The sequence below is a fragment of the Anas acuta genome, chromosome 14 (genome assembly GCF_963932015.1).
Source record: "Anas acuta chromosome 14, bAnaAcu1.1, whole genome shotgun sequence".
NCBI classification, from domain to species: domain Eukaryota; kingdom Metazoa; phylum Chordata; class Aves; order Anseriformes; family Anatidae; genus Anas; species Anas acuta.
In genome coordinates, this window is record NC_088992.1 from 2,733,003 (window position 1) to 2,757,765 (window position 24,763).

Below are 24,763 nucleotides of genomic sequence, written 5' to 3' on the forward strand. Positions count from 1 at the left end.
CCAGGAATAAATCTGAGTAACTCAGGGAAGCTTGTTACGGAGTGAGCAAACAATTTGATCACCGTTCTGCAGATAGAAGATCTTTAATAGATTTTTAAACAGTCCTCACCCGGTGACCTTTAAACAAGTTTTAGTTACCATGTGTAAATTCATTATTTCCTAAAATATTTTAATTTCATAATTAACTTAAATGCTCTCTACTTGCAATTCAATTTAGAATTAGGATGAACCTCAGTGACTGTTTTACCTGTACGAAAAGAAAATGCTTCGACAGAGAACATTTTTTCTTGCTTTATCTTTGCAGCTGTAGAAGACAGCAGGGTTTTGTCCACGTGTGGGCAGCTGCCAGAAGATCCTCACTGCCTCTGCAGATGCTGGAGCACGGCCTGACCTGGCCTAACGCTGCCTCTCTCCATCACAACACGCTCCCAGCTGTGCTGAAGGCACGGCCGCAGGGCAAAACTTCTTGCCCAGATCACTTTTTAAAGGAATGTGACCCACAAACCCCACAAAGAAGCCAGACAGACACCACCCATCGCAGCTGACAGCAGCGAAATACAGGAGGGAGCTGTGGGGGTTACCTGGTGGCTTTCAAGGAGGGGGCCTCGAGCATCCAGAACATCTGAGGCACTGACAGCTTCCAACCAGTGACAAAAACCAAGCCATCACAAGAGCCACACCACATCTAAATATCTGTGGCTTCTTAAAACAGAGAAAACAAGCACTCGCTAGCAAACAACTTTTCCATGTTCTTCATGGGCTTGCTCAGCTACAGAAGCTCGTGGTGCTGTCGGCTTGGTCTTCATGAGACCTGAGCAAAAAACCAGCTCAGCATCGGCAGAAGTTCGACAGGAGGAGAGGCACCAGCAGCAGTGCCCCTGTAATTCAGCACTTATTAAAAATACCAGGGCTTGGGAGGGCTCAGCAGGGACAAGAACAATTGGGCAGAGATGGAAAATGTAACCTCTGATGAGTGACAAGCGGGGTTATACGGGTGAATACTAATGAGAGCGCTCTGAATAATTCATACCTGGGGTTCAAGGTAAAACGCTTTAACCTGATCATATCGTAGCAGTCGTGCGATCTTGCTGGCCTCAGGAATATTATCTCTGAGAACAAGGTCTGATCATAACCCAGCTTCAGGTATTAATTTGTCCAGGGGTGTTTAAAATCAAAGCTCGCTTGCAGTTGTCCAAAAACTGCAGCGCAAGCACTGTAGGGGGGTGGCCTTCCTTCAACCTTGCCCCATGCCCAGCACCACTCGCACTAGCACAACTTCTCGGCATTATGCTTTCTGTGACCCTGCCCCAAACACAGAGCTAAGGCATTTTTGCAAAGCGCTGCTCAAACACGAGGACACCAAGAGCAACCGGTGGCAGAGAGCCCGCAGCTTCCACCTCTCCCTCACCTCGCCCAGGCCACTTGACTTCAGGCCCCCCTCTATCAACCTGCATGACCACAGCTTTTCCAAAAAATTGCTCTTCCACTCCAGAGAGAAAAGAGAGAGCCTGGAGCGCAGGCTTGCACAAAGGTTAAAAACAAATACAGTGAGTTGCATCACAGCTCTCCAGATCTCGGAGGAGAGCACGTTTCATAGGGAGTTACTTCTCTTATTAAGCTCTTTCCAAGAACAACCCAAACAGTTTAGGAACCTGGGGCAGCTTACAGCTTAGAAATTCAGAGTTACGTTTTAATCCATCATATCGTTTGCCTTGCTGAGTCCTTCACAGCACGCATTTTAGATGTTGAGATGAACTTACTCCTTCAGACAGAGGCCAACTTACCCAGCACTCCAAGAGGAAACCCTCTGCTCCTCCAGCAAACAGAAGAAAACCTGGACAACCACCCAAGTTATTTTTAACTGCACTGTAACACGTTGGTACAAACTCCACCTTCACACACAGCCTTTCAAATGGTATAAAAAATGACAACAAGTGATACAAATTGGGAAGCGGCAGCCATCCAGGGCATCAGAACAAACTTTTTTGCTCTCTCAGGGCAGGAGATAAATTCAGCCTAACAAATTAGCGCTATCAATATTGCACACGTTTGCAGTGATTTATACACATTTTTTTTTCTAAGCCAGGCATTTTCTGCTTTCTAAGGAGGGAGAAGGATCACGAAGGGACACCCATCCATCCCAGCCACCGCTGCCTGCACCAGGAACTTTCTGCTTGTCCACTGCATTAACACCAAGCAACTCTCCCATGGATTTTATCTGTAGATCACCAAATACTTATACAAAGGTAAATAAATCCTGGTTTTATCCTAAGGGCAGATTTGTCTCATTCCAGCTGGCGTTTCAGCGTTCCTGCAGCACTTGCATAGCAGAACGGCAATACAGAGCAGCTGCTGTATTGGGAAGCTGTAAAACTCAGCGACGTTGCCCTATGGTTTCTTTTTTTCCTTCCTCTCTCGTGAACTTCCCATCACCTTTCATACTTCATCACTGTGCTGCATAATCTCTCTCTATCTCTGCAAAATTGCTGGGTTCACTACAGCGCCTAATACAAAACGTAAAATATTGCACTGTGAACCCATGCAAAAGGCCAATTTTCATTAATCAAATATTCAGAAGAGTCAGTGCTCTGTAATAATAAAAGCTCCGAAATCCGAGTGCGAGCAAAACCATGTCAGGGAGACTTCCACCACATGGTGTGCCAACAGCGTTCCCACCAGGACAACCTCAGAGCCTCCCTTCAGCCAGCTGCCCACTTTACACAGCTGGTGGGTGCTCGACGCCTCCATCACAAATCAAATAAAATAGAAATGAACGTTTCCCTGTCCCTAGCAAGAGGAACCTTACCCTCGCTCCCTTACCTACCCGCAGCAGGAGCTCCAAAATCTCACACAGCACACGAGCGATACTTTTAGCAGTGCACGACACAACACCAGTCCACAGAAAAGCTGCTTGAAGATGGAGCAGATGATGCTTTTGGTTCTGTAAACACAGTTAACCCCACCTTGTAAGAGCTGAGAGGGCGAGAAGCAGCCACAAACACTTGCAGGCCTTGGAGGGCACGGAGGATGCTCAGGAGAGGCCCTGGTGCCACAGCCCGAGGAACCGAGCTGTGCCGTGAGGACTTCTGATGTTTGCTCTTGTATTAGAACCTGGGTGTTCAGTAAGTAGACCCAAGCCACTTGTCTTTCCATTCCTGAAGCTTAAGATAATCAGGACATAAGGGTGAATAAATCACAAGATCCCATTTAGCAGGTGGTGGGCAAGACGATCCAAGTTCCTTTGAATTGCTCACATTTTAAGGTGTGTGGCTTTTTTACCCTCATTTCCCCATGTTTCTGCTTAAATCCTGTGCCAGACCACAGCTGGACAATCCTGCCTGCCCAGGATGATTCCAGCACCTCCCCATAAAACCCTTCCCAAGCACAAGCAGATCCAACACCCGCCACCCTACAGCACCTGCGAGCGGGGCTGCCTTCCCCGCGTGCCCCTGCTGCCCCTCTCCCAAAACAAGCCATTTCCCAAGGCAAAGGATCTGAATTCTCAATTTTAATTCCATTTTACGCAGCGCTGCAGAAAAGTGGACACTGAAAAATTATCTGACTGGGAGCTTAGCCACAAAAAGCCATAAATCACCCTGGCAGTTATACAGTTTTCTTGTGAGGTGCTGCTGACGGCAGGAGCTGTTCCCTACCAGGTGCGTGCGCTCGGCACCGCCGCCTTTTGGGCTCCCAGCTTGGTGTGTGCCAGGAGTGCTGATCCACCTGCAGCGTCCCCATACCTTTCCACAAGAGACAGGAGCAAACTGGAAGGCTGCTGCTTCTGGAGCTTATTTTGGGATCCAATCAAGGATTTAGAGGTTGGGTCGTTTGTGAGAAAAGAAACAAAAACTGCCGGAATAACAGGCAGCGAGAACACCGAGAGATTATTTATTGTTAAGTAAATCTGCAGCGAGCACAATGACAGGAAAAAATGGGAAATTAATTCATTGTCTGTACAGCAAATGAAACTAATGGATGTTGGGGGAGTTTTTGACAGCAGGGAAAAAAACTAAAAATGAAAAAAAAATAATCACACAAAGCAGGAAATTAGACAACGCTTCCAGATTCTGCAAGGCCCCATCAGGCAGAACAATTAGCAAATCTTTCAACAGGAGAAAAAAAAAAAAGAGTTTATGTAGCTTGTGGACACAAGCTACCTCACAAGCACTCCTGTGCATTAATTGAGTCTCGTGTCGGATTTTGCTGAACATGGCAGCTGCATTCCCTGCTGGAACAGCCTAATACAGCTCAACAGAACTGGGACAGTTTATTCCAGCTCATCTTTAATGTTAAAGAGAATTTGTTTATGAAAAGATCCCCTGTGCTAGAAGATGAACGCTTCAAATTTTTAAATGATTTTACTCCAGTTGTAAATCAGCAAGAGTGAGTGGAAGAATTTTCCACAGAGCCATCAAAGCCTGATTTAAAACGTGGAGAACCAAGAGACCTAACTCTCGATTTAAGGAGTTCCTTCGTGAAATATTTATTTTCCCAGGAAATCAATAGCTACAAATCCACAAATCCAAACGGGTAAAACTATAAAGGAATATGTAGTTTGCTTTAGAGCCACTAAAATACTTGAGTTGTGCAGCTCAAAATATTCAACGCAAGCAAAAATGTATCAATACTGAAATATCTCAACTATCATCATATAAAATCGTCCCTGTGTTTGTCAAGTTAACCAGCTTGCTAATTACCTGCTATAAAAAAAGGAGCTAAATACACGTAGGTGTGGAAATGCTTCAAGAGGTAGCTGGAAAAAAAAAAGATATTTGAACATTTTGCATATTAATACTGCTCTTACTGTTCTGACTGCTCTTACATTTAATTGCAGTGGTTTCAACCACATCAGGATAATCAATCATCACTTTAAAATGTAATTAACTCCTGCAAGAAACTGTTCATGAAGGGAATTGAGAAATTTACTGTCTGAAGCTAAATTTGGGTTTACTTACAGATTTCTTCTACTTATAGAACTGTTCTAGCACCAGCAAGCTATTTTCTAGCTCTGCAGGCGTTCCTCAGGTTACCTTCCCACTGAGCATGGGGAGAACTGTACTCACCAGGATGCACGGGACAGAAGGAAGGACACTTCATTATATCTATTTTTTCTAAATGTACAAGAAAGATGGGCTCATAACATCCCTGAAGTCAGCTTGTCTTCACGCTCTGGAACTTTTAATAACTTTTACCATCTCTATATATTCTACAATGATTCTCGATAGGGGAAGAGAAGAGGATTTAACTCTGTAATGAAGCTGCTCATGAAGAGGCAGATTGTGTCTTTTCTGAACACAGCAGTGTGTTTTCTGCCTTGGTAGTTCAGCACCTTCCCCACCAAGCACTGACACAGCTTGTGCTTACATCAGCTACACGAGACGTGGCAGTTCTTTGTTGGAGAGGGATTGCTTCCTATCCACAGGGATGAAGCACCAAGCAGATGAAACACCAAGCTGGCTAACCTTTGTGATAAAAATCAGCTCTTCACCTGTGGATGGACTCCAATCTTCAATCTTTATCAAATTCAAACCTTCCCAAACCCAAGCAGGATGCCCAGTCCAGCCTTTTTCTTCCATAAAAATAACCACCACCACAAATCAGGTACATAAATCACAACAACAAGCTCTTTCCCATCAGATAGCATCCTCAGCAGCTTCCATTATGCTCTGACATACAACTCAAATGGGAGCTAAAAAATAAATATTCAGCACAGGCAGTTGGTTTTGTTAAAGCAGTCCTAACAACACCCCTGATGGACGCTCCCGGGGCTGCTTTGCAGCTGCCCGTGCTGGGGCATTTACCATGCAAATAGCAAGAAAAGCAGGGGGCAGAATCAACAGACGGGTGGCAAATAAACATCACGGCCATGCAGCTTTCACTGGAACAGAAGCTGACAAACAGGCATTGCATTTAAAGAAAAATAAAATTAAAAAAATAAAAAGCCTTGAAGAGACTGTCAAAGCAGCAGCTCTCTGAGAACTTTCTATATGGGCACAAAAATATCCCATGACACAATTGCTTGGAGACAGTGAAGGCAGAGCAAAACCTGGCCTGCAGAGGATGGCTTCGGACTGCTCTAAACCCTGCCAGTGGCCAAATTTGCCAGGCAAAACCCCACAAACCAAGGGCGGTGCTTGACCGTGCACAGAGCACCAGCTGCAGCTTCGGGTGAGGAGACCAACGCACCCCGAGGTACCCACACACCACTCCCATGTTCTGCTGTGAGGATGAGGATGGAGACTTGGAACGCAGCACTGCTCCCTCTGGTCACGAGGGCTATGTGGATTCATTGCTTGTTTTATAAGTGCCATCACCTGTTCTGTCCAAGGTTAGGATTTCTTCATCTGTTTTTGGTGCACAGGATAACGGGATTTTAAGAATTCGTTCTCAGGTGATCATTTTTGTGTGTGTGTTAAAAGCCACAGGACCATCCGTAATTAAACTGAGTACTGACATTTAAATTGGGATAGTCTGCACTGCAGAAGGTGCCCATTTTTGGAAGGCTGAGGAAAGGGAAGGACCCCCCAGGAGCTGGGGGGCTGCAGCCCCAATTCCCAGCTGCATTGGGCCCCGCTCCAAGGGGCCGCCCACCCAGCCCTGAGACACTCAGAGCTGCAAGGCACGGAAGTCCTCAAACGTTCCCTCCTGATACACTGATCCTTTCCACGCATTGTTGCTAAGATCCAGCCTGACATAAGAGCATCTTGCTTCCACTTGAAAATCTAGCAAAAAAAATGTTACATTTTTTTTTTGAAGAGCAGAATCTGTAAAACAGGAGAGATCAGACTCGGATTTGCAGAATACATTCGCTTCTACTTTAATCTTTGCTTCTTTCATGTCATAACTAGAGAGGGACCCAAGATGCGGAGATTTTGTTTGAATTATTATGCCTCGCACTTCAGCACAGAGGGATTCAGCCTCCTGGCTCAGCCCTGGTGCTGGCGGAGCCCAAGCCACCGAGCTCCGATGCACATCCAGACATCAAAGAGCAGGGCTGGAGGGGAAGGAATGCCTGCACCAGCTATCCCTGTGCACAGCCAGCTCTTCTAACAGCTGGAGGAAACGAAGGGCAAAGAATATGTAGAATTAATAAATGTAACTTCCCATCTGGCATACAGGCTTCCTTTTCATGATGTTCACCTGCACTATACTTGGTTTTGAAGGCAACGTTTTCTGAAACAGCACTGCTGTTAGCTATGGAATGGCCAAAGTCACAAACAGCTTCTGTAAATCTGTCCAGAAGAACAATCTGGGTTAAAAGTTTGGAAGTCTCCCTGCCTGCTGCGTTCCTCTTTCTTGGCAGACTCACCTCTTGCCACCTACAGGAGCTGCTGCGGCTCCTCCCAGCTCACGGGGCTGACCTTCAGCATCCAGAGCAAACCCTGACACAAGCCCACTGCACTCAGACAAGCCCCTTCACCTTGTTTTGTTCAGGATTTAACAAGACGACAACATAAACTTGTCCATCCAATGGGCTACATGAACTAATAACAACTAATCAGCTGTGAAACCACCAGAGGATGTTCTGTGCAACACAACCGCTCGTGTTTTTATTACATAAATAACTAGATGAAGATAGGATCCACCTCCACGCTTATTTATAGCTTTGTCTTCGGAGTTCACAATGAACAGACCATTCTAAATTCACATGGCCTGTCTTCCTGTTGATTAGCAAAGGGCAGGGATGCAATTTATAACTATGCATATATTACATTTATTGCTAATAAAAGATTTTTTATTTTCACATGGCAAACAGTGAAGGTCTTGATGACTGAAAGAAGTGTTTAATAACAAAACCTGCCCTTTAAGTGCAAAATACAGTCCTCATAAGTCCTAAAGAAGGAGTGCTGTTAAACTGCCATCTCCTCCACCCTTCACAGCATTAAATAAGCAAACAGACAGGCTCAGGTCACTCCACTTATTGGCAGCTCTTTTCTCCTACCTGTTTTGTCAGCAACAGTCCTCCTGCAGCACGAAGCCCCGGGGGCTGAGGTTTGTTTGAGCTCCTCTCGTGCCTCACTCGGCCATCCTATTCATCACGGGCTGCCAGCCAGTCTCCTGGTGGGTTTTCTTCATTTGTCCATGGGCTCGGAAAACGTGGGAAGCCTGGAAGGGAGTTCGGGAAAGGTTAATTGGTTTTGTTGACCATCTGTTTGTGCTGTGAATAAACGCCGAGAATAATGTGTAACAAATGGCACCTACAAGGATTAAATAAATCAATTCTGGGGATTAGAAACAACCTATGGACCGTGTTAATGGAGCAGGAGCCCGCGTAACAACATCAGCACTACCGAGCTGTGGAGTTTGTGACCTTTAGGGGACAGAGAACCCAGGTTTTCTAGGCAGCCTGAGGTGAAACAGGAAGATACAACAATTAGAGATGGCCAAGTAAAGCTTGAACACTTGGAGCAATTCAAATGGAGGACAGAGAGCAGTCCCACCAGACTGCAAAAAGCAGTAATAAGCCTGCAAGCTCTTTTGGCTTTTTGTATTTTTTTGTCCCATCCCACAGAAGAGCAACACTTAAGAATACCTATACTGGTAAAGTTAACATTTTTAGATATCAATACTACTTTTTCCCTCTTTTCTTGTCCTTTTCTTTTGGTTCTAGGAGAGCTCAATGAATCTCACTCCATCCCACTCTGCACCATGATCCCCGTAGAACAGGATCACTGGGACGTTTCTTGGAACATAACTTGAATTTGACAACCCATGACATATCTGGACTACTGGAAAACAAAACTTCTTGGAGGTGCCTAAATAAATCATGCTTCTAAGTGCCCCTTTCAAACCCAACAAAGCACTCAGGAACAGTCAGAGCCCTTAAATATCCACCAGCACCTGTAGACACTACACATTCAGGAAAAAACATTCTATCATTTTTATTGCACCAGCAGGAAGTGCCCCCAAAACAAGCAAGACAGAGAAAAATCAACAAACAATTTATTTGCCAGATTTCTGGTTGTTGCAGAGACAAAACAACACTGCTTTGCGTATAGATCTTTCTTGCCCTGAGCAAGATCAAACCTGAGTTACTTTCCAGCATCCTGCAGGTGTTACGTGGAGTAACGTGGATTGTATATTCAGAAAATGGGGCTTTGTTTCTCTTAAACATCCTTGGGATCTACAATCATTGCGAATGGTTGCAGTTTTAATGATAAAGTTTACTCACATAGAAGAAATCTTTTCTAATATAGGTGAATTATTTCCTCCTCTTAATTTGATGAGCTCAAGGAAAAGCTCATCTGAAAGTCAGCATCCAGGCAGGATCCTGGCAAGGTCTGGTACCCTCTCAGGCTGTTGATTCAGTTCAGTATGTTTTGTTTCTAAAAACATACCAATAGCTGGTTTGCTCAATATTTTCATAGAAAATTCCAGAGTAGTGATTGAAAACAGTAGCATGAAAAGATGAATTCATAAAAAGCACTTTACAAGTTCAAGTGACACGCTTAGATCTCTGACTTAACCGTACCAGGAACTGTTACCTTTGCAATACGTACAAGTACACAACCAACACAATCTGAACATGGCCAGCGCCTGCTGATTAATGATCAGTTTATTAGATGCGACAGTAGTTAATGCAGTGTCTCCAGCTCACGCATTGACTCAAAACATTGTAATTCCACAGCAAACACAAGGAAACCTAACTGCAGGTTGCTGGGTGTCCTGGTTTTGCTCGAGAGCCCCCACTCGCAGCGTGTCCCTACAGCCTGGAGCATCCTCCAGGAACCAGCAGCCCATGGGAAGCGTTGCTCTACCAGGCCACTTCCATCCTTTTGCCTTCAAAACTTCCTACGCTGACATAAAGTAAACCCGTCTGACAAACAGCCTACAAGACACAGAAATGTAAGGGTTGAAGTGCCCACCACACACTGCTGGGAGCCCGAATTTCCAAGGAGCAATGAGCTGAACCTCCCACCTCATCATTTGGAGCTCAGAAAACACGAGTGTACATGGCAGTAACTTCTGAGTGACCTTGGGTACAAGCACACCACTTTCTCCTGCAGATCTAGAGATCCATCACGTCCTGCTTGAGCACACAACCCGATGCTCCCAAGCATCTGAATGCTGAGATTCACTTATTCCTCGTATGCAACCATGCCAGACTTATCGATCCCAGGAGTGGCTGTAACCTTTGGAAACTCTATTTCTCAACAGCACTCAATGTGAATGAATAGGATCTTGGAGAATTACAAGCTGGAGAAATCCAGCATGAATGCAGGGTTCTTTTTTAAAGAGTATATAAAAAAGCATTGCCTCTTAATGAGTGCCACGCTGCTGCCCCAGTCCTCTCAGTGACTCAATGGCAGCTTCGCCCTCTGCAAACAGAGCCTGACCCTCACTTTCTGGTAGTTCAAGAGTTCCTTGAATCACCTAACTGAAGATCAGGCTCACGTTTCTAACAAACCATGAGAAAAAATAAAAATAAAAAATAAATAAACCCAGAAAGTTACCTTAGGCTGTTCCACAGCATTTACAAGTTGTGCCTGACACCACACGAAGCCTGTTCAAAGCTCACTGCCACTGCAGATCCACACGGCTGCTACACAATGAAATAAAACTGCATAACTGAAGGTGATGGGATTTTTCTTAGGACTGAATTGAAAGAAATAAGCTCTGATAGAAAACACTACCTGGAATCCCTTTAAGAGTGATGCCGTGGATTTGTTTTAAGAATGGAATAACTCATTAACATCATGTTTAATTACCCTGTTTGAGACTGCAACTTAGAAAAAAAGATAGTGTCTGATTATCCCATTTCAGGTTAACTGTTGGTGTGAATTATCAGAGGAATCTTATCTTCTTGCACTTACCTGGAGCTCTTAATGGGGTGATGGGAACAGTGCTAATGCTGCTGGGACCTGTAGAGCAGCAGCCTCTGCCTGAATGCTGCTCTCCGGGTAACTCCTGGGCTGCCAGCACCTGACCCCTCCCTTCCTGCTTCTGCAGCTGCACGATTCTTGCCAAAATATGTAAGTTATTCGGTAGCCTCTTAAGATATACTGCCAGTCATAGTATTTGCCCAGAAGCTGCAAAACCTCTTCTAATTTGGGAGAGATTAGTGACAGCTAATTCCAGTTGTCAGTGTCTCATAAGTGACAAAACTTGGCCTAAAATGTCCAGGCTGGACCAGGTCTCTTGGAGCTCAAGGGCAGCACTCACAGGGCCACTTCCAGTTGTGTTTAGGAAGCAACGTTTGCTTAAACTCAAGTTTCCGAAGTTAATTTCTTCTAAATGAAACTTCAATCCATGTAAAACAAAGATTTAAATATTCTGCCTGCAAATCACATTTCCCAATAAAAACCCATTTCTCTTGCGTAATGAAGTGTTGGGTTTTTTTTTTTAAACAACAACAACAAAAAAAAATCTATTTCCATCTCCCACCGAGAAGTGGTTTCACACATCCTTTCCACATACGTCAAGAACTGTGAAAGGATGGGGACATTTTTCTATCCTGTGTATTATTAAACATAATAGTCAGCCACCTCTAGAACCCATCATTGATTGAGATAGATGAAGCTATTTAAAAAAAAAAACTAATGAAGTCTCTTTGGTGCCTCTGAAACTCGGCAGTAAAGATAAATGAGAAACAGTTTCTTGATATCCATTATTTTAAATTACAGATACCAGCTCTGATGCTGTTCTCAAGGTTTATTGAATTTTCATAGAATATCATCAACTTCTACATTCCCCACGTGTAATTGAAGCCCGAGACCAAAGTGCTTTCCTCCTGTGTCAAGTTTAAAATGTCAAGAGGATGGCCCTGCCCCACGGCACCGACCGCTGCATGGCCAGCGTGCTGCTGGAGCCAAACTGTGCTCCCCCATCAGCAGGGACAGACTGGGAGAAAACTGGGAGAACTTCCCCACTTTTGCTCCTGCAGTTTCTCTGGCAGCCCAATTACCTGGCAATTCTAGCTGTGGATTTAGGGGTGGAGCAATCTAAATCCCAAAGGTTAATTTGTGTTTAGCCCAGCATTGGTTACAGACAGCATTGCCAACACTCGTTAAAAAAAAAAAAAAGTCACTACTTTGGGTCTCAAAATGATGTTACTGACTTCAAACAATTTTTCTTTTGCTTGCTCTCTGCATTTTACAGGCTGCCCTTTCTGCTCTCGTCAAAGGGCTACAAATGATAATTTACCACCAACCCCGCTCCTCAGCCCTGAGACCTCCCCCTCAAACCAACACCAAAGGAGGTTTCCAGCTGCCAGGCTCTGCCCATGCCATTGAGCACATCCCAGTGATGGACATCCTGCTTGCCAGCCCAGGAAAACCATGGGGCAGACAGGAATTAAGCATACCCAAAGTCAAGCCCTTGCACCTCTCCTACCAAACCTTCAAGAAGGTTTCCCCTTCAGGGGCAGCAGACATATAACACACTTGGCTGCCACCCAGCAAATCAGGTGTGTAATCCCATATGGAATTCAAACCAGAGCTGCTAATGCCACGCACACATACCCTGAGCCCTTCCAGGTCCCTTTTGCTTTGCCTTTGCCAAGGATTATATTACAGACTCAGCCTCGTGCCTGCCAGGGTCAGGTTTGGGAAGGACTTGGAGTTAGGTAAATCCTTAATATCTCACTGCCTTACCCAGCAACTTCCCCTCCAAATGGGCTGCCCACAACTTCTCCTGCTACCCACAGCCTGAGAGCACCCTTGTTTTTCTTCTCTGTATTGCAGACACGGAGCAAGACTTGCAAATGTCTCAGCATTTGGGAGAAAGTTAACGGCACAGCAGGAGGGTGCTGCTGCATTGGGCTCTTGTGGTTTTAGGATTTGTGTTATTACGGTGGTATGGGGTAACAGAGCTGCTATGGGGTAATTTAAATTTAATCATTTATTTTGACACTTTTAACATTAACTAGACTGCCACAAATGCCTGCAACTGAGAAGCAGTGCTTTAGCGTACACTGCCAAAATCTACATTACAAAAAATACTCTTTGGTCTCCTCTGATTTATCTTCAAGGGAGAGCTGTCCGGAATTGCATAACAAAACAGAAGGCTGCTTACATATATAATGCTTTATCTATCAGCTGGAGAAGTATAAACTCATTATTAAAATCTCTAAAACTCATTACTATAAGCTCAAAAAATAACTCTTCAAACTTCATGGAGTTTTATAAGAACTGCATCAGAGCAAGGCTAAGGTTTAGGACTCTGCTGTAAGGAATCTTTTTACCATACAGAAGACTTTTAGATCCAAAAGCAAGATGTTGTTGTTTTAAATGTATTCCACCCCTTAATATTGCCTGTCATTGTGCTAGGTCTGTCTGAAAGTCTTGAAGTGGCAGCTGCAATGGCCTTACTTTTTTTCTTTTTTAATCCTTGCACTCTTAGCTGGGTGTGGAGTTCTTCTGAAAGAATCTGCTTGCATAACCTCCCCAAACCTCACTAATGGAGTTAACCTCTCAGCAGAGGTTTCTTTAGCTCTAAGTGCCTTGCAGAAGGCTCTTGCTCTGAACTGCTGACAGCTGGTTAATCTTCTGCCTTTTAATTGCACAGGCTGGTTACAGAGCTCAAATTTGAAAACAAAGCAGCACCTCCTGGAGTAATTTCCGTCACGATACCAAAAACAACAAAAAGCCCCCCATGACCACTGCCATTTCTGCTTTTCCTGGGACTGCACGCAGAGCCAGCACCCAGGAGCACTACAAGGAACCCTGGCATGGGATTGACCACTGATGTATCTCAGAACAAACTGCTCACGTCCAGCTGATCCTCATCCTTTCCTTTTAGGCCATGGTGTGGGTTACTCTTCTGCTTCGGCACTGCTTGGCTGAAAGCACTTGCTGAGGGCACGCACTCAGACGTGGAGCATCTCCCCCAGCTTCCTCCTGCTCCTGGGGAAGGCTTCACAAGGCCACCCACCTGACTCTTCAGAAATCAAGTCCTTTTTTGCCAGGCTATTCCCCAGTAGCCCACTCCCAAAGCACTCAATAAAGATCTTCCAAAGACAGAGTGTGTATATACACTATGGGATCTGCTGAATGCTCCATCAGTGTATTTAAAAAACACACATTAGGTGTAAGCTGCAGGGCTGCTTTAATAAAACAGCCATGGTAGAGCCATTTTCTGTAACCCAAACTTTTACATAAGGAATGAGGAGGGTTTATATTAACCCGGCAGTTTTGTGGTCAGGGAAGAAAGCTAAATGGTCTGTGTTTCAGTGCTAATCTGTGTCAGTGATCTGGTTAATGTATTTACAAATTTTCCTTACCTTATGAAAGTTTGGTATTTCTAAATCCTCTGGAGCACGGGGAGGTGCTGCAGGCTCGGAGCCTCGCGGCTGGGGACCTGCACTCGGGCTCTGCTCTCAAATGCTCGGCAGCCCCTGGACATGGTGGGGAGCAGCAACGTGCAGAGACAGCCAATGTCTAGCAGACATTTCCACGGACTTCAGAGATCTTTAATTAAGCACGCATGGTACTCCGAGAAAATATAAAAATCCAATTCCAAATATCTTGAGATTTAACTAGATTTTAAAATAGGATAAAGCAGTATGTTAAGGAAGAACAGGAGGAGGAAGCAGTGAGTTAACAAATGAACAGTCCATTTAATATTAGATTACAAAATATTAATCCCTGTGACAGTATCTCCAGATTCCCAGCTGTTTGAAACAATGTCATGGATAGAAATTTTTTAAAAGTTAATATAAAAAAATATTTTAAAATAACCCACAATCAACACCTGTATTTTCTTCCTGGAGTACTTCGAACTAAGTAATTAGGAGAGAGACAACTTAAAGCAAATGGAGAAGGACTTCAAAATAGCCAGTTACATTGAGAGATTTTCACATTTACATCTCAGAAACAAAATGAATCAGGCCATGTCCTCAGCTGGCATAACATGATGTTGTCTCATTGATTTCAATAAAGTGCAGCAGCTTAAAGACTCCGGGCCCTTTGGCATCATCCTTTCATTTAAACTCAGTAAATCAAAATCAGCTCTGCTGATTTCTGTGGAGTCACTGATCTGCCTTTGGGTAAGCCAGAGGAAAGCCAGGAGCTCCTTTTCAGAGGGATTATTACTGCCTCGTAGTTTAAAAGCCATCCCCAGCACGGAGGCTTTAACACGATGGCAGAGGATGGGGACCTTCGTCCCTCTCTGGTTCCCCCTGTGCCAGGTGCTGCCAGCCCCAACAGCGCTCTCCTTGCAGCTCCATCTCCCCACCTTCACTGCCAGTCTCTTCCCCAGAGCTCAGCCTCGTAACAGAGTCCTACTGAGTCATTTCTTTCCGGATCTGTGTTTCCCCAGATCTTTAGCCATGATATATCACCGCTAATCAAAGCGCTGCCTCCTCCTATGGCTCTGCTGAGAAGTTATTACCCTTCCCGCTCATCCCGGAGCCGAGTTAATGCAGACAATCTTCCTGATCCGCAGCCTTGCACACGCAGTTGTGATATTTCATGTGCTATGATATTTCTCTGCAATAATAGCTTCACCCTTTGAAGATTCAGGTAAAGGACACCAAGACATTTCCAGTAATTAGCACTCCGGTGAGCCTCACCATCCCTTCTTGGTACCCGGGAGGAGAACTTCAGCAACGCCAGCTTTGACACGCAGTGATGGAAGGGACACGTGGAGGGGGAAAAAAAACAAGATTTCTATTTGGATTCCCTTTTTTCAAGTGTTTTGAACCTGAGCTATAAACACTTTGACTCCTGTTTTCCAGAAATATTGCCTGCGATGAAGGCAGAGGCTGGAAACCTCGATGAGAATTTACTGGGGCTTTGTGCTGGCTGGGGGAGGTCAGCTCACCCTGCGCATCCTTTGGTTCCTCCACGGGTAGGATGGGGGAGCAGGGGGAAGAGCCGCCTTATGCCACTGGCAGACAAAAAGGAAGAGCAGAACTCAAACACTGCCACCATGCTCAAGTCTTTTTAAAGAAACCTAAAAATTCAGTGGTTTCCAGGAGGTAACGTGCTCTAACATCTGATTTTAAATGCATTAACAGGGAAAAATAACTAATGTTCAAAAGCATTTTAAAGAAGTTGATGTAGGAAAATGTAGGCTCCTTGATCTGCCTAGGAAAAGCATCTCCAAATCCATTTGCAGCATCATAAAATGTTCACTGATACTTCAATTAAAAGGAGGGTTTTAATCCTTACAGAAATTTGAACGTTACAGAAGTGCATTCTGGAAGAAGAGACATTGCCAAGCACTGGTAAGCGACCTGAGAACAAGAGTTAGATAAGAACACAAAACAAAGAAAAGGCCTGGATCGCATAGTGAAAGTCAAGAAATGTTGAAATTCCTGCAAATGACATGAATTAGAAGAGGTCATATCTGAGCAAAAACTTGATTAACCATGGCAACAGGTAAAAGGCACAACCGGGAAATGGCAAAGCCAGGACCTGGCGTACAACAGAAGAGAAAGGATGAATGGGTGCTGCCTGACACACGGCACAGTTTTGTTTGCTCTTCCCCACCACGAGGCAGCTTCACAATCCCACCTGCATTTATAAGGTCAGGGGGTTCCTGCCTCGCACCGTTACGTGCCCGCAGTTGCCATTAATTCCAATAGAGGTTTCAAACAGGCAGCAGCAGCAAAATAAGGTCTTCAAATTCCACCTGTCCTGCAACGTTATTTAGTGTCCTACAGGGCAAAAACCTACTGCAGCACGCAGCTGTTGTTAAAGTCAATTGAGAAGAAGAGGCTCTGCTTTTCTTGCTGACCAGGTGTAGATGCAGGCACCGAATGCAGCGCATAGAGAAGGTGTGGCACTGCTGGAAGGGACTCACCTGCCCTAAAACCACAGTTTCCTTAGACAACATTTTCCATCACTCCTCCTGGATGGATCCAGAGCTCCCTCCTTCCCACACGCACTTGTTTGGGTGCAGACTCTGCTCAGCTCTCCTCTCACGATGCCGAACTCCCCTGTTACAGGCTGTAGGTGTGATTGGCATGGGGCTCCTGCACAATCCCTAATGAACTGGAAATGGGGCATCAGTTCTATGGTCCCAGTTCCTCTTGTAGTTCTGGATCAGCCATCCAACAGCCCTGGGCACACAAGGATCCTGTTTCATTACGGCTGTGACACCGCGAGGGGTAACGCTGCATAACCAACCTCCTCCAGAGGAAATAATCCCAGAATAAGTCTCCTCAGTGGCAGGTCACTTGGTTATTTACCCATATTGAGTTTTTTTTTTTTTATCTACTGACCCTCACTCTACCAAACCCATACCCTTATTGATACCCACACAGCCATCAGAGGACAGCAGATGCACGTCTTGCAGCAACTGCCAGCCCAGGAAGGGGTGGCAGCGATGGGCGCACAGATTTCTGCCTGGATAAATGCCCACAAGGTAACTGCAGAGCCCTAGGGAGCTCCTTGGGCCAAACCCCGGGCTCCCTACAGGCATCACCCTGCATTATTCAGGGGTAAACCCAGCCACACGCCCCCAACCAATGCATTTCCCACCCCCAGTTCGTGTATAGCTCCATGCAGAGGGTCACGCACAGCAGCTGCACTGCCACTGAGTTCATTTGCTTGCCACAAAAGTCAACAGGAAAGTTTCCAGCTGCCAGGATTGGAGTTTTGAACAGGGCCAGCTGGAACGGGGCTGGTGTGGGGCGCTGGGGAAGCCCAGCCCTGCCAAAGCAAACCCCAGACGAAGGGTTTGCTGTCGCCAGCAGGGCATTACAAAGGCTGTCAAAAACAATGAAAATACAACATTCAAACAGGCTGCCTCCTTCCCTGTACACACAAAGATCACTCCGGTTCCATTATTAATGCACTCGGGCTCATTTGTCAAGACTTTTGCAAAAATGAGTTCAAACCCCAGAAAACCTCCAGCATTTTTATGATAATGCTGGCAAGTCTGCGGGATGGCAGATTAGGCTGCACACTGTGCTTCTTCCCAGCAAATCCCTGCCCACCAGTTCAGATTCCTTTAAATCAAAAATGAGGAGAAAAAATGAACTGTTTAAAGCATCAGTAAACAAAGTCCTCTTACTAGCAGGCCTTTATCCTCAATTTATGCCTTTTATATTTTCTTTTATATGAAAATGCAGTGCCTTTAGCCCTCCAACTCTGCTACCACTGCCTTTAACACTTCTACCCCTGCAGACAATCATTTATTTACCGTTTCCATTTTTGTTTTCAATTCAGGACGAATGTATTCTTTTATCAGTTATTTATTTAGGACTTCAGCAAATTGATTTTTTTCCCTTCTACGTGCCCCGCACAACTACAACATTAAAATAGATGAATCCCATCCTGCTGGCTTGATTTCCTCTCTCCCCACTCATCTGAGTTTCCAAATTCTCCCTCTGCAACTGGCCTCTCATCTGCAGCATCTCTGGAGTGCAGACTGTGCCCTGAGCAGCACAATACCGATCGTTTAGGTGTTATAATAGCAATAAACTGTAGCAACAGAGAGGGTGAATGAACTCAAGTCTGGACGTGGTATTACCAATATTACAGCTCCATCACAGCTGGGGAGCCTAAAGCCTTCCAGCAGCCCCACACATCCCATTTTCCTAGCCCAGGGCTTCTATTTTGGTTTGAACCTGACCAAGGAACAAATAAAGAGACCAAAAAAGCTGAAAGGGAAACTCTGAGAGCCACAGACTCAGCTCTTCGTTATTCTGCAGGAAAATAAAAGCGTGCTGGTTTGCAGCCTTCCCCCCACCCGTTACAGATGCACACCCAGGTGTCTTCATCTCTCTAATTCTGTCTCCCCAAGCCTGGCACGTACCCAAGAGACCACGAGGAAAGAGGTTCACGTGGCACACTGGAGGGGAGAAAATAAGTGCTCGAAGGAAGCTGTGTAATAAATCCACAGCTGTCAGGGAGAGGTGCCCACAGAAACAGAACCGCGTGCGAGCACACTGCTTCAGCCAGCTCTGAAAAATTCTCCCCAAAGTGATAGAAAATGAGATCGAGATGGGCAAAACACAGAACAAAAATTGGAATGCAAATGCCCTGCTACAGCCCTTTGCCCAAATTCCCCTGCATATTTTCTGTGTGGTCTCAGAAGAGCTCGAGGAAAAGACTGCTGCTTTGTTTCCCTTCCCAGCAGCTCCTGCACGGGTCCAGCAGAAAGCTGTCATAACCCAGGCTCTGCCCAAACTCTTGCTGATGGCAACAAACACCCAGCAGAAGCTGATCAGAGCCTAGAACAACGCACTTTTAAAACATATTTCATCATCGTTAAGTGGTGGGTTTATTGATTTATTTAAATAAAACTGGCACACTGCACGCACACGCCGCGGGGCCACACGCAGCATCGCCGTAGTGTTGAGTCACTGCAAAAATTCCCCCCCCTGATTTTCCCCGTTGAAGAACTCGTGTCTCTTCGTTCTGCTTTAATGGAGTAATTTATCACCCGATTCCTTTAAAAAGTAACTAATATAGATAGATTGGATTGTACGGTGTGATACATAAAGAATAATAGTCCATTATTAATAATAAGTTTTCAATATATTAGAGTTTCGTGTGATTGATTAGGAAGTCTGTTGTTTTACTCTAACACCTTTTTAAAGACTTCTCAATATCACTTCAAGATTAAAAAGTTAAAGGAAGCTTAATCATCAGTTCCCAATGTGACTTGGGGAGAGTGGTGGACTCAGGAGCATGTGAAATTGCAGCTAAAGAAGCCAAATGATAAAGGAGGAAGCATTTTATTCCACACCCTGCTTCAGTATCACTCCATGCCAATTGTTCAGTCAATACAAAACACCTTCCCAGACAGCAGAAAAAAATCCATTTATGGGTTAAACAGGTGGGGCTTATTCAACCGCCAGTAAAAAACAGGATTTCTTCATTCTCTCTTCATTCTTCAGTGAAAGCAGCAACACCTCATCTCCAGGAATTAGCAGAGAGGTGTGCTCTTATGGACAAAGAATCTGGTTTATGAATATTTCTATACCACAAATTTAATCAGGATCTAAGCGGTGTTCTTTCCCTGGCACAGAGAAGCCTGTGCATCAGTGAAATGGTTGGGAAACACGAAGGAAAGAAGTGACAAATCTGTCCAGAAATGAAGAGGACAGAGAAAAGGGAAACTCAGAGAAGGAGCTCTCAGCAGCTCCTGGTACCAAAACGCAGTCACCCTGTCTGCAGCACAGCTACAGCCCAGAGCTCGTCTTCTGGGGCCTTATGCAAAGTTATATTGAAAAATAAAAAAACAATAAAAAATCCATTAACCTCTGTGAAACGTTGCACAAATATTCTGATTTGGACACTGAAATTTCACCCTGAAAGCCATCTCCAAGCTTTCATGAGATGTAGCTCAGTGGGACAGTGCTGCAGCAAAGCACCCTGCACCTGGGCACGATTCCTGCTGCGGGTCGGATGCTCGCAGCCAGCAGGGTGTGATAAAAACCCCGGTGCCCATCACATCCCAGTAAGCAGCTGGTGGTCAGGCACGGCTGTCTGCCAGGGCTGCCAGGTACCTGCGCACACGCACCGAGACGGCACCCAGGGCAACGGCAGAAAATGAGTTCATGTTTCAAGCCATCAAATTAATACGCTGGCAATAGAATATGCAATTTCCTTGTTTATTGCCTTTCAAGTCAATCCCATCGCCAGAGGTTGTCATCTTAACAACAGGGAGAAAATTAATTTGACAGAATATTAAAGCGGCCCTGTTCAATCCTGGGGACCTCTGGGCTCTCTCGAGGTGCATCCTGAGCAGGATGAGCCCCCCCCAGCCCCATTCCCAGCCCCTGCAGCCCCTTCCCATGCACTCAGGGAACAGCAACCGAGCAGAGCTGGGGCAAAAATGGCCTTGCAGGTATGAAAATCCAAACGTACCCAAGGAAAATGATGTTTATTTATCATCCCTGTGATCGCCTGCGTGATTTCTCTTCCACCAGAGAACAAACAAAGATGCTGTTTGTAGTCAGCACAGTTTTAGTTCCTCCAATTTAAGAGAGAAATCTCTGTACTGACTAGCTTCATTCTCAAATCACGCCTTTGGAGCCAGAGAGAAACACTTTGTTTTGGAAATGTCAGAAGGAAACGTATATCATTATAACGGCACATGTATTATAAATGAGATATTTAATATTTCAATACCCTCCCCCTTTGGCATTAATTCATAATTTCATCCAAGACTAACTTTACTTGGGAACGGCACCACAGCCACCTACACAGCCTGCCTGCGCCCAGGGATCAGCGTCACAGCACCTCTTGCAATATTCACAGCCCTTCCCATCAACTCGACCCCAAATCCTGCTCATTAGCAGCAAACCCACCCCAGGAACAGCTCAGCTGCTCCGGAGGACACACGCCTGCCCCCAGCACCCTTCCCGAGCACCCAAAGCACCCTTGTAGGAAGGGCAGAGCTGGACAGGGTGCTGGGTCTCACATCAACATCAAAATAAAGTGTGATTTCTTCTCTTGTAAGGGCACGGATTGAATTTCCCCCATTATAATCAGTGAGGAGAAAATAAAGAGCATTCGGACAACAAACACCTGCTGGGCAGCAGGATGGGCTTAATCAATAGCCAAGTATACAATTATCTCAGCTGATTTTAGCTTATTTCCATAGGAAAAAAATGCAGATTCTGGGAAAAAAAAAAAAAAGAGTCAAAATAAGGAAACAAAGAGCTTTGCTTCTCTGCCATGTGGGAAGGGGGCTCCAGACCCCCCGCCCTGGCCAGGCCCCACTCAGGCTCACCATCTAACATCAAAGGGGCTTCGTAAAGAAAAGAAAAAAAAAAAAGATGAAAGCTTTGTTCTAAAGAAAACATCCCGCAATCTTCCTGGCTTGATTTCAGCAGATTACATCTGGCTTTATTCTGCTCTCAGGCCCGTGCATGGCAATCGAGAGCAATTCGCCCAGGAATTAGCAGTGTGCTGAACGGGGCTGCTCCTGCTGCCTGCTTCTTTGGGGCTGCTCGGGCCTTCCCTCCTTCCCCCCCCTCAAATATTGCTGCGGTTTCTGGTTTAAGGGCATTTCCCCCTGCACGTGACAGTCCTGCCCAAGCTTTAACATTATTTCCCTAGACCCAAATCAGAAAATACAAACATTTCACAGGCTCCATGCGATCATCGTTGATAACAAGAGTGGGGAACTTCCCTAGGAACAGCCAGGGCAGGGAAATTCATGTCAACATCTGGGCTGGGGACTTCAGCTCCTTCCTGCCTGGGAGCTAACCAAAACCTGAAAGCCTCCCTGTCCAGCCCAGGAAACTTCACCCCTACCAAAACTTGGGATCTGGGGCAGTCCTTTCCCTGCTGGTGACCGTGTTCAGGGTGTGTTTTTTGCCGCCCTATTTCTCCCCATCACAAAAGCAATAAAACCAAACGCTGGCGAAGCCAAGAGCCAGGGGGTTGCACCGCCTCATCACAAGCTGAGCTCGGCTGCAATGCTATTCATATGAAATCTGATATGAAGCCTCCTGGGTGTCGTGATGTGCTTTATATTACAGTAAGTTCAATACATTAAGGATGCAGAAAATCCCAGCTGGGACTGCAAAGCAGTCCCCGCAGATTCCCCAGGAGCTGGGAGAACAGAAAATCACCGCAGCCCCCCCCCCAGGAAGCATGGGAGCAAAATTACCCCATGCACCAGCAGCCGTGTGAGGCAACAAAATATTTTACAAACTTTAATAAATTTAAGCCTTATGAACGTCCTTTGCAGAGGGTTATTATTCCCCTGCTCACATCGGAATGGTGAATTTCCATGCCCTGGCTGTTCCTAGAGAAGTTCCCCATTCTTGTTATCAATGGTGATCACATGGAGTCTGTGAAACACTTGTGTTTTCTGATTTACCTCTAGGGAAATAATGTTAAGGCTTGGGCAGGACTGTCTTGTGTAGGGGGGAATGACATGAAACCCGCAGCTGGGCGCAGCGCCGCCTCTTCCAGCCGCGCCAGCAGCACAGGCTGAGCACACACAGATCCATGGAGGGCTCCTGCATCACCTGCCCCAGCTCCACACCGCTCCCAGCCCTGCAGGGCAGCAGCATCCCAAGCAGCATCCCAACCATCTCTTTGCAGAGCAGCTTAAGAGCACGGTACCAATCCCAGCTGGGATCTACCCGAGGGCTTCTGTCCTCAGCTCTGCCCATGGCCCAGGAGGGGTAAGGACCCTATCACCCCCTACCCTCATGGCAGAGGCTTCAGAGGTGCTCAGTAACACCCCCACAGTAACTGTGTGTTCAGGATCTGTCCGTGTTCATGGGAATTAGGAGCCCAGGCAGGAGTTTTACTGACAGAACAAACCCGGGACCAGCTGAGCCAAGTGCCCATCACAAGGAAGTCCTTAAATCACCTGTCTTTTCTGAGGCTGTACGTGCTGGTCAGACAGCAGCCACCACGCTTCACAGCACGCAGCTTCAGCAGAGAGCCAGCATCCTCCTCCTCCGCAGGTACCAGCCTGACAGCCAGCCAGCCCTTAGATCTGCCTTCAACCTGGCAAAAACACACTCCAAAACATCCCTGAGAAGCGATGAAATCCCTGGGCACTTGTAAATAAATATTGGACCAGTATTTTAAAACACAATTCCACTCCAGGTCCCAGCGAGGACAGCACACGTGGTTTTGCACAGTACCTGCCATGGGCCCATCGCACCCATTACAACCCCAGAAGCACAAACAGGAGCATCACAAGCGACCTGAGCAAAGGAGCAGTGCTTCAAGGGGATGCTCCAGCTCCAGCCGAGCAGGTTGGACTGGGGAATCAATCCCAGGTGTTTGCCAAGCTCAGGGGCTGAATGCCTATCACTTCAGCTGAGGCCAGTCAGAGGATAAAGTTCATTAGGAACAGAAGAGGAAATGATGAAATTGCCTAAACATCTCTTGGAAAAACAGCTAAAAACCAGGGCACTGCATTCAAGGCAGCGCTGCAGCCCTGCCAACCTCACAGCCGTATTACCTTGAACGCTGCAAATTGCTCTTAAATACTGCAAAAACAGCTCTGGGAGCACACAGCGAAGGTGTACAGCCCCAGAAGTCACTTGGTGAATTCCAACAGGTTTCAGGCTGGATACATACTAGAACATCCCTGCCATTTTTGAGCTGCAGTTCGCTTCTAACCCATATATTATAACCCTGAACGTATCAGCCATATATCAGCTGTATAATGCATCAGCCAGGCAAAATGACTGTGGGAATGGACACTGTAGAAGATGTATGTATGGGCCAATACCACACATTTTTAAAGATAAAGCAACATATATTCCTCTCCCTTGCCACCCTGTGTCAGTGCATACACTACACCATCATATCTGCTGCTTACAGGATGCTCTAGGTACTTGTTTTCATCCCTTTTTTTGTGCAGGTCAAGGAGGGTGCTGCTGTCGCCCACCAGGACTGTGGGACTGAGCTGTTTTCCCTGAGAAGATCCCCGCTTGGAAAACTGGGGTGATTTGCAGCAATAGAGCTGCACACAGGGAGAACGCCAAAGAGAAACATGGACAACTGCCTGGTTTGAAAAAGGCAAAAGCTCCTATTACACCTGTTATTTCAGTTAATTTCAAATTTTATATCACGCTGAGATATTAATTTTGTTCCACTTATATATGTTTAATGTACTGTGTTTTCAAGTAATTAAAGCAAAATGTTTTATCACACTAAAGCTTCAGAAATATAGGAAGGCAATCATTTAGTCTTATTGAAATAATAAGAGAGATGTGAATTATATGTGCTTTTTTTTTTTTTTTTTATGATTTCCTTTCATCACATAAAATTATCTTCTCATTCCAGTTCTAGGTGAAGAGCCTGGAAATGTCAGAACTCCCCACCAAAAGGCAATTTTTGGTCCTTTCTGGGTCCAGCCCCTGACAGAAGAGTCAGCTGGTGCT

At 45.6% G+C, this 24,763-nt stretch overlaps 1 long non-coding RNA gene across 3 annotated transcripts in view; it reads right to left on the minus strand.

The window, feature by feature from the left end:
• The window catches only part of LOC137864378 (uncharacterized), a 59,783-nt gene that overhangs the window by 21,331 nt on the left and 13,689 nt on the right, over positions 1-24,763 (minus strand). For 2 of the 3 annotated variants that reach the window (XR_011101467.1, XR_011101466.1), the window contains exon 2: positions 7,943-8,106. This is a non-coding gene — a long non-coding RNA (uncharacterized lncRNA). Of the gene's footprint in view, positions 1-7,690; positions 8,107-24,763 lie in introns of those variants that run through there. The other variant, XR_011101465.1, reaches the window with a different exon arrangement.